The 17,886-nt window shown below is 45.5% G+C and overlaps 1 pseudogene; it reads left to right on the top strand.

The window, feature by feature from the left end:
• Positions 1-14,130: 14,130 nt before the first annotated feature.
• LOC112868245 (large ribosomal subunit protein uL6 pseudogene) lies at positions 14,131-17,481 on the top strand (annotated as a pseudogene).
• The last annotated feature ends 405 nt before the right edge of the window (positions 17,482-17,886 follow it).

The following is a 17,886-nucleotide window of genomic DNA, read 5'->3' as shown; positions in this document are numbered from 1 at the left end:
AGCGTCAAAGCAGAAGTGGTTAGAAGCACTGTCTACGGGAGCTGGGGAAAAACTGTTCTAGAGAAAAGGCCAAAGGAAATTCTCGATTGGCTGTAGCTTAAAACCTCTTTCTTTGGCTGTTTGTGATTGGTTGTCCTTAAGTTCACTCTTGTAACCTTAAGGTATTTACAGGCTTACATTGGTTTGCTTATGCAGGTGCTATGGCATTAGAGCCACCTCAGTCTGATGGCCTCCTTTTTAATTAATTTAACAATCCCCCCTTTTGGTTATCCTGTCCTATGTGAGAAGATTGCCCCAAAATTTGGTATTAGCGCCACCCTCTTTCACCATCAGAGTTAAATTGCTCTTGCCTCACTGTGAAACTCCCAGGTTATGTTGTCAGATCCATGGAAGAATTGCTTTTGCTTTTTTCCCCATTGTTCAGCTTGTTTCTTTTTCTCCAAGCACACTGAGACCATCTGCTGTGCTGATGGCTGCAAGCACGCCTGTAAGACCTTTGAGAGAACACAGCACACCAGACTGACCGTGATACTATTAGGAGGATAATACCAAGCGACTGAAGTATACTCCTAGCCATGGCCCCCATGAACCAAACCGGTTGCTATCAAATAAATCAAAGAATGTACCAGAATCAACCTGTATAAGCCAAGGAGCATGTTTGTTAATGTCTTGTACTGGAGTTTCTACAAAACCAGAGGTGTTGATCTAGGTACAGCAGGAACTATTTGCCGTGGCACAGACTCCCCCAACAAGTAATCTAAAGCAATTCTATTATCTAAAACCATCTCAGCAAGAGAGCCCCTGGGGACTTTTGTGGTGCAGCCATGGCGTTAGCGGTAGACTCAGCAGTGGTTGCCGGAGTTGAGGGTAAGTTTCTAATTGTACGTTTGTTTGTAATAACTCCAAGCCAAGGAAGAGGGGACCTTCCAAATGATGCGCATCCAGAGGGGTTAACAGCTGCTAGTAAAACTTCTCTTTCAAGGGAGTGGGACAATGTGGAGTTTCTGAGGTAGTATCATGAAGGGACAGTGGGACAGTACTTAGAACAAGGGTGCATTGTCCTTACACCCTCCAGACAGCAAGCTGCCCAAGCATGGAGGCCACTGCCCAAAGCTCCACGTGTAAAGGTGTAGCTAGGAGGTCCACGTAGGGCTCCCTCAAGTATTAGCATTCATGGACCCATTGCTCCATATAGAGGTGCATCATTCATCCAAGACTCCAATACTGTATTACCACACATTGAAAGACCAGCCAAATGTATGGGCCCAATAGCAAGCCTACAAATGGTCTGATTGACACTGGCTGCTCTGCAGCGTCTTTCAGATGTGCATTCGGTGGATTTTGCTTTTCCCATTCCAGGATTGGATTAAATTGAGACAAGAAACAAGGATACGTAGATCTGGTGTTTGAACTTTGTTAAAGGGACCTGCAGGACAGTGGCAGCATACAGTGGCCTTCAGGATTCCCTTCACATCTTGAGTTTGGTTCAGCATGACAAATCCGGCTGTTGGTTTAGTGGTTTAGTTTCCTGCGGTAGCTGTTGTTTGTGAAATCCTGTCTTCCCCTGCATTAAGGGACAGAAAAGGCAGATCACAAATAGGCAAAGGAATAAAGGTTTCTTACAGGAGATGAAGATCCAGATCGGTGATTTTGGGAGAGCTGCTCACCCCAAGCTGTTGAATGCTTCTGAGGAGGAACGTCTGTGGCCAGTTTTAACTTCACATCTCCGGCTGGTATACGGTGCCGGAGCCTGGAGGAGCCCTTTCAACTGGGTGCTGTGGCCCCGGGGTTCAAATCCCTGAAGTTGGGCTGCCATCTGGGTGGTGAGGAGAACCTGGTGTGGTCCCTTCCAGTGAGGTTCCTGGGCAGTCTTTCTTAGGTGTCATTTCCAGAAGACCTGCTCTCCATGTCCTAAGTTGTGGAAGGTTAAGCCAGCTATAGGAGCATCATGGAAAGCTTCCTTTTCCTGGTGGCAGTACGCTTCGGCATAATGCATTAAAGCCTGACAATACTGAGTCACATCAGAATTTATGAGTACAGTAGACACATGGTTCTATCATCAAAAGCCTAGGTCTTCCTGTTACTGCTGCATGAGATGTTAATTTGTGCTTTCCCGTGAGTGCCAATCTAACTGCCATCAAAACCAATGGTAGACCTTTTGGCCAGGGCAGTCCAGTTGATTCTGTTAATTTAGCTAGCTTCAGGTTTAAGATACCATTTGTTCATTCAACTTCAGATGACTGAGGACGGTAAGGATGATACTAATGCCACTGTTTAAAAGCAACGCCTTATTTGTTTAATTATTTCCCCAGAGAAATGAGTTCCCAATCACTGGAGATCTCTCTGGTGGATACCCTCTAAAGAAAATATATTTTCTAAAAGTTTCTTAGCCATGGTTGTGGCATCAGCCTTTCTGCGTGAGAAGGCTTCAGTCCATCCTGAGAAAATACAAATAATTACAAGGACATATCAATAATCCATTGTAGGAGCAATTGAGTGAAATCTATTTGTAAATGTTCAAATGGCCCAGTAGGTGGTGGAAATGCTCCATCAAATGAACCATCTTAATGGTCTTTCCAGGGTTAGGGGTTTGATCAATTAGACATTTGCTCATAAACCACTTTTGCGACTTTGGAGCAGTCATCCACCAATTCTTTTTCATAATTTGGGTCATTTTTTTCTGTGCTATGGTGATTTGCAGAATACAGAGCTTCTAGTAATGGCAATTTTAAGGGCTCAGGAAGAACCAGGAGGCCATCTGGTGGCCCTCAGTGTGTCCTCATCTAACATTAAATTTGTACCCTTGGTCTCAACATTTGTTGTTCTAGTTCAGGTGCCCAATTTTGTCTTTTATATAGATTATCATAAATAATTTGGTTAGAGTTCGTCTTCCAGACTTCTTTCAGGTTGTATATTAGAAGAGTTTTAGTGCTGGCAGATTTAGCATGGAAGTCTGCTAGACCATTTCCCTGATACTCGGGTTCTGTTTTCTAGTGCAAACTTCATTTTTAATAATTCCAGTTCAGTTGGGCACTAGAATGGCAGACAGCAGTTCATTTACTCAGAGTCCAGTTTTGATTAGGATTCTGCTAGAAGTGAGGAACTCTGTCTGTTTCCATAACGTAGCAAGGTCAGAGACCACCCCAAAGATATATGTGCTATGGGTATAAGTGTTTACTGACTTTCCGTTGGGTGGCCAACAAGCCTGAGTAAGGGCATGTAGCTCTGCTGGTTGCACAGACTTAAAATGGGCAAGATACCCTTTGGGGTAGTTCATAGTTATTACAGCATATCCTGCTTGATACCTCCCTTCTGCGTTCTTAGCATAGGACCCATTGACGAAGTATCAAATCTGGGCTTTCTAATGAATTGTCCTATAAGTCACGTGAAGGGTCAGTAACCGTGATACCACATGTACACATTTATGGGGTTCTGTACCATCGTCAGGCCGGGGCAGCAGGGTTGAGTGAGTCAAAGCACATAAGACAGAGGTTAGAAGGTAGAAGGTGAAGCCTCTCACAAGATGCTCATCTTCTTGCTGAAAGTGTTGCGTCTAATCAGGGGGTAACAGATTCTGAGCAGCATGAGGTACTTGTAGCGTTAAGTCCTCTGCAAATACCAGTTCAGCTGAGGCTTAGTCACTGTGGCTCCCACTTTCCAACAGTCTGGACATGCTCCGCCTGCCAGGTCTGACTGTAAGCTGTGCTCAGTAGGTCTGTGTTTTCCTCCATGCTCTTGGGTTAGAACTCCTAAAGCCTGGTTATCACTCCCGTGGACAGATAAGGTGAAAGGCTTAGTATAATTTGGGAGCCCTGGGCTAGAGTTTGTTGGCAGGGTTAATTTTAGTTGGCTGAAGGCCTATTTCATGATTCTCTTCCTAGGAGAAGGGCTTGGGAATCGAGTTTGTTGTAAGCTCATACAGAGGAGATGCAATCAGAAAAATGTGGAACCCAAGATCTACAATATCCTGCAAGTCCAAGAAATTGTCATTAGTTGTGGTTCTGGGGAAGTTTGGCGTGGTCTTTACTCTTTCAGGTGAGAGGGAAATACCTTCTGCATTCAAATCATGTCCTAGATAGTGGACCTTCTTTTTTGTGAATTGGAGTTTTTCCTTAGAAGCCTATGTGCTTTACAAGCTAATTGCTATAATAAAGTGAACCTGTTTCTGAGTCTTCCCTTGTAAGGGAACACAGCAGTAAGGCATCTACATACTGATGAGTGTAGCATTCTTAGGGATGTAAGGTCTTGATGTAAAACCTATGAAAAATAGGATGGGGCTTCAGCGAACCCTATGGCATTATAGTCCAGGTATATTGTTGATTTTTCCAAATGAAGATAAGTAATATTGCTTCTCACTGTCAACTGGGATACTAAAGAAAGCAGAGCAAAGATCTACCACTGTGAACCACTTTGACTCTGTAGTTACATTAGATAACAAGGTGTTGAGGTTTGGAACACAGGGAATGTTAGTATCACAGTTTTATTGATTGCACACAGATCCTGAACACATCTCCAACCTTGTCCATTTGGTCTTTTAATGGGTAAGATCGGAGCATTACAGGGACTACTGCATGGGGTTCTGAGTCTTTGCTTAATTAAGTCTTCTACAGTTAGTGAGAGCCCTTCAGTAGATTCTGGTCTTAGTAGATATTGAGACAATTTAGGCAGGGGTTCAGAATGATCTATTAGGATTTTTATGGGTTCAACACTCTTTTTTTCTTTTTTTTAATTTACATCCAAGTTAGTTAGCATATAGTGCAACAATGATTTCAGGAGTAGATACCTTAATGCTTCTTACCCATTTAGCCCATCTCCCTTCCAGTAACCCTCTGTTTGTTCTCCATACTTAAGACTCTCTTGTGTTTTATCCCCCTCCCTGTTTTTATACTATTTTTGCTTCTGTTCCCTTATGTTCATTTGTTTTGTATCTTAAAGTCCTTATATGAGTGAAGTCATAGGGTATTTGTCTTTCTCTGACTAATTTCGCTTAGCATAGTACCTTCTAGTTCCATCCACATAGTTGCAAATGGCAAGATTTCATTCTTTTTGATTGCCGAGTAATACTCCATTGTATACACATACCACATCTTGTTTATCCATTCATCCATCGATGGACATTTGGGCCCTTTCCATACTTTGGCTATTGTTGATAGTGCTGCTATACACATTGGGGTGCATGTGTCCCTTCGAAACAGCATACCTATATCCCTTGGATAAATACCTAGTAGTGCAATTACTGGGTCGTAGGGTAGTTCTATTTTTAGTTTTTTGAGGAACCTCCATACTGTTTTCCAGAGTGGCTGCACCAGTTTGCATTCCCACCAGCAATGCAGAAGAGATCCTTTCTCCACATTCTCGCCAACATCTGTTGTTGCCTGAGTTGTTAATGTTAGCCATTCTGACAGGTGTGAGGTGATATCTCATTGTGGTTTTGATTTGTATTTCCCTGATGATGAGTGATGTTGAGCATCTTTTCATGTGTCGGTTTGCCATCTGGATGTCTTCTTTGGAGAAGTGTCTATTCATGTCTTTTGCCCATTTCTTCACTGGATTATTTCTTTTTTGGGTGTTGAGTTTGAGAAGTTCTTTATAGATCTTGGATACTAGCCCTTTATCTGATAGGTCGTTTGCAAATATCTTCTCCCATTCCGTTGGTTGTCTCTTAGTTTTGCTGATTGTTTCCTTTGCTGTGCAGAAGCTTTTAATTTTCATGAGGTCCCAGTAGTTCATTTTTGCTTTTGTTTCCCTTGCCTCCAGGGACGTGTTGAGTTAGAAGTTGCTGTGGCCAAGGTCAAAGAGGTTTTTGCCTGCTTTCTCCTCAAGGATTTTGATAGCTTCCTGTCTTACATTTAAGTCTTTTATCCATTTTGAGTTTGTTTTTGTGTATGGTGTAAGAAAATGATCCAGGTTAATTTTTCTGCATGTGGCTGTCCAGTTTTCCCAGCACCGTTTGCTGAAGAGACTGTCTTTATTCCATTGGATATTCTTTCCTGCTTTGTGAAAGATTAGTTGCCCATGCGTTTGTGGGTCCATTTCTGGGTTCTCTATTCTGTTCCATTGATCTGAGTGTCTGTTTTTGTGCCAGTACCCTACTGTCTTGATGATTACAGCTTTGTAGTACAGCTTGAAATCTGAGATTGTGATGCCTCCTGCTTTGGTTTTCTTTTTCAAGATTGCTTTAGCTATTCGGGGTCTTTTCTGGTTCCATACAAATTTTAGGATTATTTGTTCCAGCTCTGTTAAGAATGCTGGTGTTATTTGGGTAGGTATTGCATGGGTTCAGCACTCTTAATACTGCCTGTGTTGGCTGAGGAAGAAGCTCCTAGGCAGGCAGGCACTTGTGAGAGATCGGGGCTTTCACACTTTCAAGTCTCAATTTCATCAAGTCCTGCTTGCAGAGAGCAGAGCAACTCAGGTCGTTTCTCCTTCTGAATTAAATTTTATATGAGCCCTCAATTTAGAAAACTTATCTCCTCCTAACAGGTTTGCTGGGGCAGTGCCATGGAGAAGGAATGTATTGTTTCCTGGAAATGGCCCTAATATCATTTGGACTGGTCTCGATATAGGTACCTTTGAATTTGGTTAGAAACTCCCTCTACGGAAATATTTTCTTTATTCTGAGGGATTTGCTGTTTTATGAAAGTGGGATTTATTGTTGGTGAAGTTTACTGTAGACCCACCAATACTGTACAGGATTCTCCACTGATTTTTTTTTAATGTTTATTTATTCCTTTTGAGAGAGAGTGCACATGTGAGAGCTGAGGAGGAGCAGAGAGAGAGAGGGAGATAGAGAATCCCAAGCAGTCTCTTCACTGTCAGCAGAGCTCAATGTGGGGCTCCATCTCATGAACTGTGAGATCATGACTTGAGCCGAAATCAAGAGTTGGACACTTAACCAACAGAGCCACCCTAGGAACCCCTTCAAAATTTTTATCTTCATTTCCCCTTGCTAATTTAGAAGTATCATGGGGAGCAATTTACTGGAGAATCCCTTGGAAATCCATCAATGCTGATCATAATTTTGACAATCAAATTTTTAAAGACTTCCCCTGATGGAAAAACAGTGTGAATTAATAGGTGGAAGTCTGCAAAATGATAGGTTCAGCAGGAGGCATTCCTTTTTCCAGTGCCCTGATTGTTTACAGTGAAGGAGGACGTTTGGGGACAGAGTATTCCTGAGTTCTAGGTTCTGGCTTGAAATGCATACATGGAGGTCCTCAGCCCTTGGAGTGGTTGTAACTATAGGGCCACAAGTTTATTGGCTTTTCAAATATCATGTTGGCCCTATGGTTTTTTCAAAATGTTCAGCTAGGGATCTGGGGCATCTGGGTGGCTCAGTTGGTGGAGCATCCCAGCTTCAGCTCAGGTCGTGATCTCATAGTTTATGGATTTGTGCTCTGCCTCGGGCTCTGTGCTGACAGCTCGGAGCCTGGAGCCTGCTTTGGATTCTGTGTCTTCCTCTCTCTCTGCCTCTTCCCTGCCCATGCTCCCTCTGTCTGTCTCTCTCTCTCCTCCCCCACTCCTGCTTTCTCTCTCTCTCTCAATCTCTCAAAAATAAATAAACATTAAAAAAATATTTTTAGATGTTCAGCTAGGACTGTTAGTTCAGCAAGAATGGCCACTGCCCAACCCAGTTTGTGCCTCTTTATTAGGCCACTTTTAGGCTGGAGCCCCGTAATAAATAAGGAATTCAGGGCATTTTCTGTGCCTGCATTTAATGAAGAAGGAACAGAATGTTTCACAAAAAAAGGTTTCCAATTTTGTCTGTAGTCTGAGACTGGTTTGTCCTTTTTTGTTTGCAAGATTGAGTGATAGAGACCAGTCTTTTGAAGAAGTGCCTTATTAATACTTTCAAGTAGGTCTTGGGCTATTTTTCTAGTGCATTTTGGTCCATCCCTGGCAGAGCAAACGTATGTGGGTCTTTACCTATTGCTCCTAGCAAATTCCCATTTGACTTCACTCACCCATTTCCTAATGCCACACAAATAAATTGGTAGAGATTCTACAGCCCCAGATCATAAGCTCCAGTCAGAATTCCAAATTTTTCTCTCTTTCCCCCCCTTATTCCGTAAGACCTTGGTCTGGACCCAGTCCAGCTTAAGCTGGACCTAGTCTGACCCTGGACCTGGTGTGGTTTCTTCTTTTTTAAGTCGATCAGTCCCAGACCCAGTCCAGAAAAAGAATGCTCAAATAAAGTCAGGGAGCTCTTTTAAAAAAATTTTTTTTAATATTTATTTTTAAGAGAGACAAAGCATGAGCAGGGGAGGGGCTGAGAGAGAGGGAGACACAGAACCCAAGGCATGGCAGTGTTTCACCTTCGGATCACACTTCTGACACCAGACCTGTTAAAAGGTAAACTGAGGCATGTTAAAATTTTAGAGGTGTGTATTTGAGCAAAAATGGATTCCAAGCGGGCAGTGCCAAACCAGCAGTGGTTAGGAGAGCCCTGCTGACAGGAACTGGGGGGAAACTTTTACAGGGGAAAAAGCAGAAGCAATGTGAGGAGATATTGACTGCCTATGGCATGAGGCTAGCCTACTGTTTGCGAGTGGTTGTCCTTAGGTTTCGCTTTTGTAACCTTGAGGCGTTTACAGGCTTAAGAGTTTGATTTGCTTATGTAGGTGCCCTGGCATTGAAGCCACCTCAGTCTGATGGCCTCCTTGTTTCATTAGCCTAATGCATGTTAGTATTTGAAATCCAAGACACGGGACAGACTGAAGAAAAATGAATAGCTCAAAAACAAATCTCCAAAATTATGCTGTTTGTGTGATCCATCTATTTAATGAGGAATTGTATTTTCTGGGCCTCATTTTTCCCTCTGTAGGAGGTAGAATTACGTAAAGAATATTCACTGACCAGCTAGCCGGGTATCTTTTCTGAAATTTAAGAATTGAGAAAGTCAGTCTTTAGGTGGAGAAGGCTGTAAGCTGCCCTTAACTTTTCCTCTCATGTTCCTAATATACCATCATCGTCAACAAATAGTATTTGAAAGCTTCCATGACATCTGCTGTCTCTGGCTCCTAAAATTCAGAGGTTGGCCTATACAGTAACCCCATCATTTTCACCAGACTGTACCCCTGGGGAGTCCTCAGCAAGTCCTGGGCTGGCCCCCAAGGTCTCTCCGGACACTGGTGGACCTTCACTGCTAGCTCCTGCCTGCCACCCACCTCTCACAGACCAACCTGCGTGCAGGCTGCAAATAGCAGAGCCCCCAGTGGACTTCCCCAGAGGATTATTCCCTTTGGGAGTAGATTACCGAGATGCCTTCCCACCACTTCCACTTGGCTTACTACTTGGTAAATTAAAACTATCAAAAAGGAGTTTCCTTTTCTGATCTGAATGGGATGACCAGGCACACCCCCAAAAGGTACACGGTTGAGGGGCTTGGATGAGTGAGGATGGGGGTCTCCTTTGGGGCTAACGAGTCTAATGTGCATGGGGGCCCTCACTTTTGATACCTGCAGGAAGTTAGCACATGGCATGCAGAGCCATAGAACTTCAGGGTCAAGGGCCTTAGCGACTACTTGAAGCTTCTCCACCCCCTGGGAGTCTCGAGTCTCCTGCACGCCCTGCTGACCAGTGTCCAGCCTCTTGCTGACTCCCAGGAGAGGCACGCTATTCCTCCAGAGAGCACACCACACCAAGAGCTTTCAGATCATTACGATGTCCTTTCTGTGTTCAAGTTCATTTCGGGCAGCTGAAATATGTAAGCACTTAGCCAAGATTTTCTGAATGAGATTCATTTTAACACATTTTGAAGATTAGTGACATAAATGGAGACAAGCTTCTCCAGCTAAGGGGAGCAGGCCATGTAGATCCTGATGGGGGGATGGGCAGGTGGGGCTCCTGGAGATTTCAGAGCTCAGATTGATAGAATAACTGACCAGAAGAGAGCTTTCCCATTCCTACTAAAAATGGTTGTGTAAGCAAAGGAGACACTTTGTCAATTTAATTTCTAAGTTCTATAGTTTTGGAACTTAATTTACTAAGTTTTCCAGAGGAGATGACAGTCACTTTTTAAAATTGCTTTAGCGAGTCCGCTCCCTAAAATGTACCTCACGCCATGAACCACCCCTGCCATTGTCATGGTGACAGGTTTCTCTCCTCAGGTGCTAGACCTAGTTAAGCAGACAATAACTTGGATGTGAAATACCAAGGATGCAAGCTTTTGGGCTGTCAAAGGGTGGGAGTGTTTTTCCATTGCCTTTAGGAGGAACCCGGAGTAAGGTTTATACTTCAGGTTTAGGCTTCAGATATGTATGTGAGACCATTGCTTTATACAAAAGCGCCAGGGGCAAAAATAAATGATATTATTATGTTAGGGGATAGCTGCCCCACCATCCTTGCAGTGATCGTGTCCATACTAAATATACGTGAAGGCTGTGGTTAATAAAAGCAAGCACCGCATACCTACCCTCTTGGTTCTCCAAGCTTCCTGGAAACTGCTGTGCACTGGGAACAGTTCTGGTGCTCACGTTGCTATTTTATCACCTGGGTTCAACATATGTGGTGTTAGAAGGGATTGTCTGGTACCCGGACAGTGATCATTTAAAAAAAGTGTTTTCCCTAAGTATCAGTCTCCTAATCTGTACATTATATTTGCATGTGCACATAGGCAACCTTTAGCCATTATTATACTGTCTCAAGGGAACCTACTTGTGATACGAAGATACCCTTAAAATGAACCGTAAGGGGGCGCCTGGGTGGTTCAGTCAGTTGAGCATCCGACCCCTAGTTTCAGCTCAGGTCATGATTTCACGGTTCATAGGATCGAGCCCCATGTTGGGCTCTGTGCTGACAGTGTAGAGCCTGCTTGGGATTCTCTATCTCTCCCTGTTTCTGCCCCTCCCCAACCGGTGTGTGCATATGCTCTTTCACTCTCTCTCCGTCTCTTTAAATAATAAAAAATGAACTATAAGGGAGCCTTCCTAGAAACCCACATGTTTTGGAAGGAAAAAAGAAACTTAAAGAAAAGCAATACCGAGCCTGGGTGGCTCGGTTGGTTAAGTGTTCAACTTCACCTCAGGTCATGATCTCATGGCCCGTGAGTTCGAACCCCGTGTCTGGCTCTGTGCTGACGGCTGGGAGCCTGGAGCCTGCTTCGGATCCTGTGTCTCCCTCTCTCTCTAGCCCTCCCCCATTCATGCCCTGTCTCTGTCTCAAAAATAAACAAACATTAAAAAAAATATTATGGTAATATTAGTGTCATTTTGAACATAAATTAGTATCTTTCAGGCATGTATCAGTGACTCTGAAAACACCAACGTGGATTATTGAGCATAAATTTTTAATGCTTAAAGATTCAAGGGGAAGTGCACAGAAGTGTGGGTAGCACACTGGACAGGGATTGGAACTGGTTCTGTGTTCAGATCCTGGCTCTATACCAACCAGCCATGTGACCTTGGGCAAACCACTTAAGGAAGACAAGGCCCCAGTTGGTCCCTAACACTTGTGCATTAACGTTCTCCAGGGCTTTTTCCAGATTCTGTTCCCTCAGCCTGTGAACTAGTAAATACCACACCTGGCCAAAGTTCCCAGCAGGAATAAAGAAGAGGTGTGTGTTATCCAGCTGGAATAGTAAATACATTTTGTGTTAAGTCACTCTGGGTTTGTGTGTGTTTACATAGGTTCACCTTGTGAGCGCTGTAGCTTAATCACATTTTGTAGATATGGAGCCTACTCCATGTCTGACCACCCTCGAGAAAACCCAGAACTTGTCTGAGTCCTCTGTCCTCATGGGCCTGGGTCCCCAGAGCTTGCCAAGCTACGGACCAGTTCCTGAAGCACAGGTATGGTCATCTTTGAAGAGACTAGGTTTTCTCTCATCTCTGGAAACAGCCCAGTTTGCCATTTTATCATTTCGTTGCATGGGACTTTCTAATAAATGGTATAGGTTTTTTGAATGCAAGTTTAAAATGTATGCTAATGTTTCACCAAATTGTTTGCAAGATTTTATTTTCTCAGGATCTACCCAAACAGTTCTTCTGAGTATAAATGCACACAAGAAACTCCTCATGTTCTTTAACATGCATTTTGAGGGGTAACACTCATTAATCATGTGATGTCTTTAAGTGTCTACTGGAAGGTTTCTTTGGAGAAATCACTCCCCACAGGAAAAGCCTTTAAGAGCACCCTACGGGCACCACAAGACCCTGGAGGATACAGCCTACATAAATGTCTGCAGGCGCCCTGGGTCTCTTACCCTGTTTGTTTCTGCATTCTGCAATTGCTGGGGGTCCGGAGCTGGCCTTGGTACGCTTTTGGCATAAGCTTTGTCACTGCCTCTTCAGGAGAAGCGGAGAGACCCCCGGAGGACAGGGAGGTGCCCGAGACCCTGAAACCATAGGCCAGGCTGGGGTGCAGAGCTCAACCCATCATGGAACCTGACACCCAGGTGCCACTGCCCAGATGAGCCTCCCGGAAGCCAACTGAGCTGCCCACTTTGTGATCTTCAGAGACAACCAGACTGTTCACGATATCATTTGGACTTCCTTTCAAAATATTGTTCACCTACTCTTTGATGATCTAGCCTGAAATAAAAGGGAAAACATTTGTCCTAGCACATCCCTAAGTGTCCCTATCAGGAGTCAGGAAACGTGGTGTTTGGTTCCAAGTTCACGATAAAATAGCTGTGTAACCTTGAAGTCACTTCCCCTCTGTTGATCCTTGGTGAAATGTGTAATGTGGACCCTGTCCAACCGCCCTCCCAGGGCTATTGTGCAGGTGGCACAGGACATTATGTGAAAGCATCCAGAGCTGTGAAATGCCAGGTGACTTTTTTTTTTTTTTTACAATTAAATATTCAAGAGTGACAGGATCACATCACAGCCAAATGGAATGGTTCAGCTATTGGAGAAATATTTAGTCAGATTACACCATAGCTTAGACAGGCTTTGCCTGACTTATTAAATCATTTACGATCAGTTCTACAATTATTCTGCACCCGACACTTGAGGCAATCTCAGGAAATACCTCCCCTCGCTTTCCTTAGTAATAACCACATTAAAGTATACAAAAAACTTTAATCCTCATGCTTTATTCTATGGAGACAAGGTATAAATAGACTTTTTTTTTTTTAGTGTTTTATTATTTACTTATTTTGAGAGAGAGCGAGCAGGGGAGGGGCAGAGAGAGAGGGAGACAGAGAATCTCAAGCCCCAACATGGGGCTCAATCTCTCGAACCACAAGATCATGACCTGAGCCAAAATCAAGAGTTGGACACTTGACCGACTGAGCCACCCAGGTGCCCCTACAAAGAACAGACCCTTAAAAGCATAAGCAAAGGACAAAATCAGTGGCCTAAAAGTTTGGATGATTTCCAGAAGCACCAGGCCCTCTGAACCAACACCCTGGGCTCCCAAATAGATGGTGGGAAGTGCAGGGACCTGTGCTTGCGGGCGCCACTGACGAGCTGGGTGATCCCAAGCCACTCGTGGAACCTCTCTGGGCCTCTCTGTGAAACAAGTTAAATGGTGCTGCTCCCAGGGTCGGGAAAAGTGTATGAAATTGTGTGCACACGCAGTTGCATCAAACAGACGGACCAGAGCGCAGATCGACTTGCAGGAGCCAGAACAGAGAAGCCGAGGGCAAAGTCTTCTCACTCAGCCGCTTTGACCTCTCTGTGCTGCAGCCCAACTCAGGCTTCCCTTCCTGCTGGCGGGTCCCCAGAGTGGAGTGCCGCTCAGTCACCTCATAAAGGCCTCCTGTGAAGGACACAGGAAGGCAAAAGCCTGGATGTCTGGGTAGTTCTGTACGGCGTCTGCTGAGGCTCACCTCGAACGCTGAGTCACACGGCTTCCCGGCGTTAGCCTGGACCTGGCCCCTCCGGTGTCGCTCGGTCATCACACATCAGTGGCCCTATGACCGATCCAAAACAAGCAGCAGAAGAGAGAAGGATGACAGTAAGTGAAAGCTGAGGACCCAGTGTAGGAAAGGAGGGGGGTTCTTACAATGATCCCAACGGCAGCTTCAAATCCAGGTGCGACACGGAAGCAGCTGAGGGACAGGACCGTCATCATCGTGCTGGGCTGGACAAGCGAAAGAGCCCGAGCCTGGAGTTGGGGGGTGGGGGGGGGGGGGGCGGAGAGGGAATCAGACGGGGTGGGGGGTGGGCGCGGGGTAGGCGGGACATGATTCTGGCCTCGGGGAGTGCTATGACTCAGAACACGCAAGTTCATACAGAGGGAGCACCCCGACTTCCTCGTGTGCCATGCTTCCCCGGGCTCTTGGAGGTCAGAGGTGCCTGTCTGCGACTATTCGTGTATCTTGTCCTAACATCTACCTCCGGCTTTGCTTCATCTAGGGCAAGAGTGAAGACCATTCTCCATTCCGGAAAATGTCGACATTACTCCGAAGCGGCACGCTGCTACTGTGAAGGGCCCCTGAGGAACCTGCAGAGGGACTTCGATCACATCAGTGTAGAACTCCATCTCCTTGGGAAGAAAAAGAAGAGGCTCCAGGTTGGCAAATGGTTCGGAGACAGAAAGGAACTGGCCTCAGTTTGCACCGTCTGTAGTCATGTACAGAACATGACCAAGAGTGTTACCCTGGGCTTCCAGTAAAACAGGTCTGTGTTTGCTCACTTCCCCATCAACACTGCTATTCGGGAGAATGGTTCCCTTGTTGAAACCTGAGATTTCTTGGGTAAAAAATATATCTGTGGGGTTTGGATGAGGCCCGGCATCGCTTGTTCAGTATCTCAGGCCCGGAAAGAGGAGTCAATTCTTGAAATGACATTGAACTTGTATCGAATTCAACTGCTCTGATTCAGCAAGCCACAACAGTCAGAAATAAAGTATCAGAACATTTGGGGATGGTATCTATGTTTCCAAAAAAGAAACAGTTCAGCAGATGGCTGATAAGATTTAAGTTGTCCAGCTGCAGAAGGAGCAAGATGCTGGACCATTCCTCAGGCTTATTTGTGGTATTTTAAAGATGCAACAAAAGCTGTGTCTTGATCTGGAGAAAAAGCAAACATAGGTTTCCATAACCTTGGAGCCCCTGCCCTCCAGTGCCCGGCACCGAGGGGGTCCACAGGAGAGGGCTGGCAACAGGGGCTGGCACAGGGCTCCACTGGCACCCATGAGCATCAGTGCAGGCTTCCCGGAGGAAGTGATGTTGAATCTGAGTTTGAGGAGGTGAGTGGAAGTTAGGTCAAGAATCAGGGTGGGGCATTCCAGGTGGAGAGGGTGCCATGAAGGAAAGTTCTGAGTGCTGGCTGGCTGGGCAGGGGCATGGTGTCACCCAGGAGAGGGACAGGAAGGTGATGTTAAAGACACTGGGACCAGGGGCACCTGGGTGGCTCCGTCAGTTGAGCGTCTGACTTCGGCTCAGGTCATGATCTCACGGTCTGTGAGTTCCAGTCCTGCATCGGGCTCTGTGCTGACAGCTCAGAGCCTGGAGCCTGCTTCGGATTCTGTGTCTCCCTCTCTCTCTTCCCCTCCCCCGTTCTTGCTTGCTCTCTCTCTCTCTCTTTCTCTCAAAAATAAACATTTAAAAAATTAAAAAAATAAGAAAGAAAAGAAAGACACTGGGGCCAGTTGAGAGGGCCTTGGGCACAAGGCAAAGCAGTGAGCACTTCGTGCTGGAAACACTCAGTACCTTTGTCACTGGGACGTATTGGCATGTCTACCAGAGAGCTGCTTGTAATTTTGAGGTGAGGAAAGGGACCTCTCAGGCAGGTGGTAGGTATGCTATGATCCCATGAGGCAATTTCATCGTTCATCAGTCATGCCACAGGGTTCTCTTCCATTCAGTAGGATGATCTGACACATGTGCATAAAGTAATTGGGGACTTTGACAGGGTCTCCTGTTGAACCTAACAGTCTCCCAGGAGGGGTAGGGGAGGCATAGGAATGACCTGGTCCAACCTCCTGCACAGGCGAATGACCTGGACTCTCTTCTGCAGGTCCCACCAGTCACTAGCCTTATGGTACACTGTCGGTCTGCCTGACGTGTTCCATGGTATCAGTTTAGTCCCCCATCAGCTTTGGCTCAGGGCCAATGCTGTGCACTCTCCTATCCACTGCTTGGGTCCGGATGGTCTGACTCAGCGCAGGCATGTCCTCTGTCCCCTTCCCATCCCTTGGGACGGCCTCGCTTCTCAACCCCCCTGCCCCGCCCCCCAGCTGGCCAAGTGCCGTGCACATCTGGCACCTGGACCAGATTCATCAAAACCATCCCAGTAAGGGTCGGGGTGATGAAAGCTGTTTCATCCTTGTTTTGGGTTTCAGCCTCCAATTGCTGCTGACCAGAAGTGTTTCCACGTTGTGAATTCTTTGGTTCTCCACGTCTCAAGTGGAACATCAGCAGGGTGCCCCCAAGGCGGTTCTCTGCGCCCCTGGGCCTGGGGGCCTGTAGGGCTCGGCCGCGTGGCTCTGGGTGGATATGCGCCCCCTGCTGTCCGCGGTGGCGAACTGCGCGGTGCCCGTGCTCTCAGATGTTGGCGGCCTGCAAAAACCATTTCCGTTCGGAGTTGACCCTGAACTGTAGGGTGTGATTCGAGATGTCCGCCCCTGGAGGGCAGGGATGCTTAGCCGCTGCGCTCTCCCGTATCCACGACTGTGTGGACACAGGATTTAGGAATCATGACAGACTAATGCCATCATTCTATGTAATATGACATAGCGTGTGTATAACCAAAAAAAAAGTCAACATATTTTTGAGATACATTTGGTCATGGCCAAAGTAAAGATATGATGTAAAATTTAAGTCCAATAAGAAAACAAGATATAATCGAACTAGCTCATCCAGAGTTTAATCAAGACTTTGACAAGAGGTTGTTTTGTTTTTCAAGGCTACAATAATAACTTTCGAAAAGCCATTTAATGATGTTTAGGTAGATTTAAGATGGAATTGAAGCTATGCTTCTGGACATTGACATGCACGGTCTTGTGATGGCAAAGAGTGTTGCCAATTCAGTGTTTCAAGGACAGGGACCGCGGCTTTTATTTTTTCGACATCTTCCCAGAATAGAAAAAAATCTTGATTCCACTCAATTCAACATGCTAATAATCATTTATTTAACATATCCCAACAACACTACTTACTAGCTGTGAAGACCTTAGGCTTCTCATACTCTCCGTGCCTCAGTTCCATTATCTGCAAAATAGGTAATAATATTACCTGCTCACAGAGTGAGGAGTAAATGAGATAGATCCATTCCTGGCCAGACTGAGGGCTCATGTGAAATGTTTGTTATTATTTTTACACTTACTACAGTTAGGTTCTGAGCTGAGTGCTGGGGTTACTCATAATAAGACATGATTCCTATCCTCGAGAAGGTTACAGTTTACAGTAAAGATGGACACAAACAGGCATATAAGATTATAAATGATCGATGTTGTAAAAAGCTGTTTAACAAGGTGCTGGGGGACAACAGAGAGAAGTATATTATGTCGGAGGGGAAGGACATCAAAAGGTTTTACAGGATGGGTTACATCTGAGACAGATCTTGAAGGATGAGTTAGGATTTAGATGGACGTAGAGAAACAGCTTCCGTGGGGGGGGGTGGGGGGTGGGGTCGGGGAATCACAGGAACAACAATGCTGAGTCATCATGACAGTGTGTAGTAAATTCAGCATCAGCCAATGGCCAGTATGACCCAAGGGTGGGATATAGGAGTGGGGGCAGCAGGCAGGGAGGCTAAAGAAATGATCATAATCAGTAGCAAGCATCTGGTAAAGACTTACCCAATGCCAGGCACCCCAGACTGGAAGAAAATCCCAGGCCATATGAGCCATGCTGCAGACTGTGTGATTTGTCTTACAGACAGTGAGGCACCATTAAAGCTATCTGAGCGGGTCCCTATCTGCAGAAGGGTGGAGCACACAGCAGACTCTGGGTAAACACCTGTAGGATTAAATTGAACTGGATGGTGGTAGAGT

This window comes from Puma concolor, chromosome D3 (assembly GCF_028749965.1).
Source record: "Puma concolor isolate L17-30 chromosome D3, mPumCon1.1.hap2, whole genome shotgun sequence".
Classification (NCBI taxonomy): Eukaryota; Metazoa; Chordata; class Mammalia; order Carnivora; family Felidae; genus Puma; species Puma concolor.
Note: the sequence above shows the minus strand (reverse complement) of the source record. Positions and strands in the feature narration are given on the sequence as shown.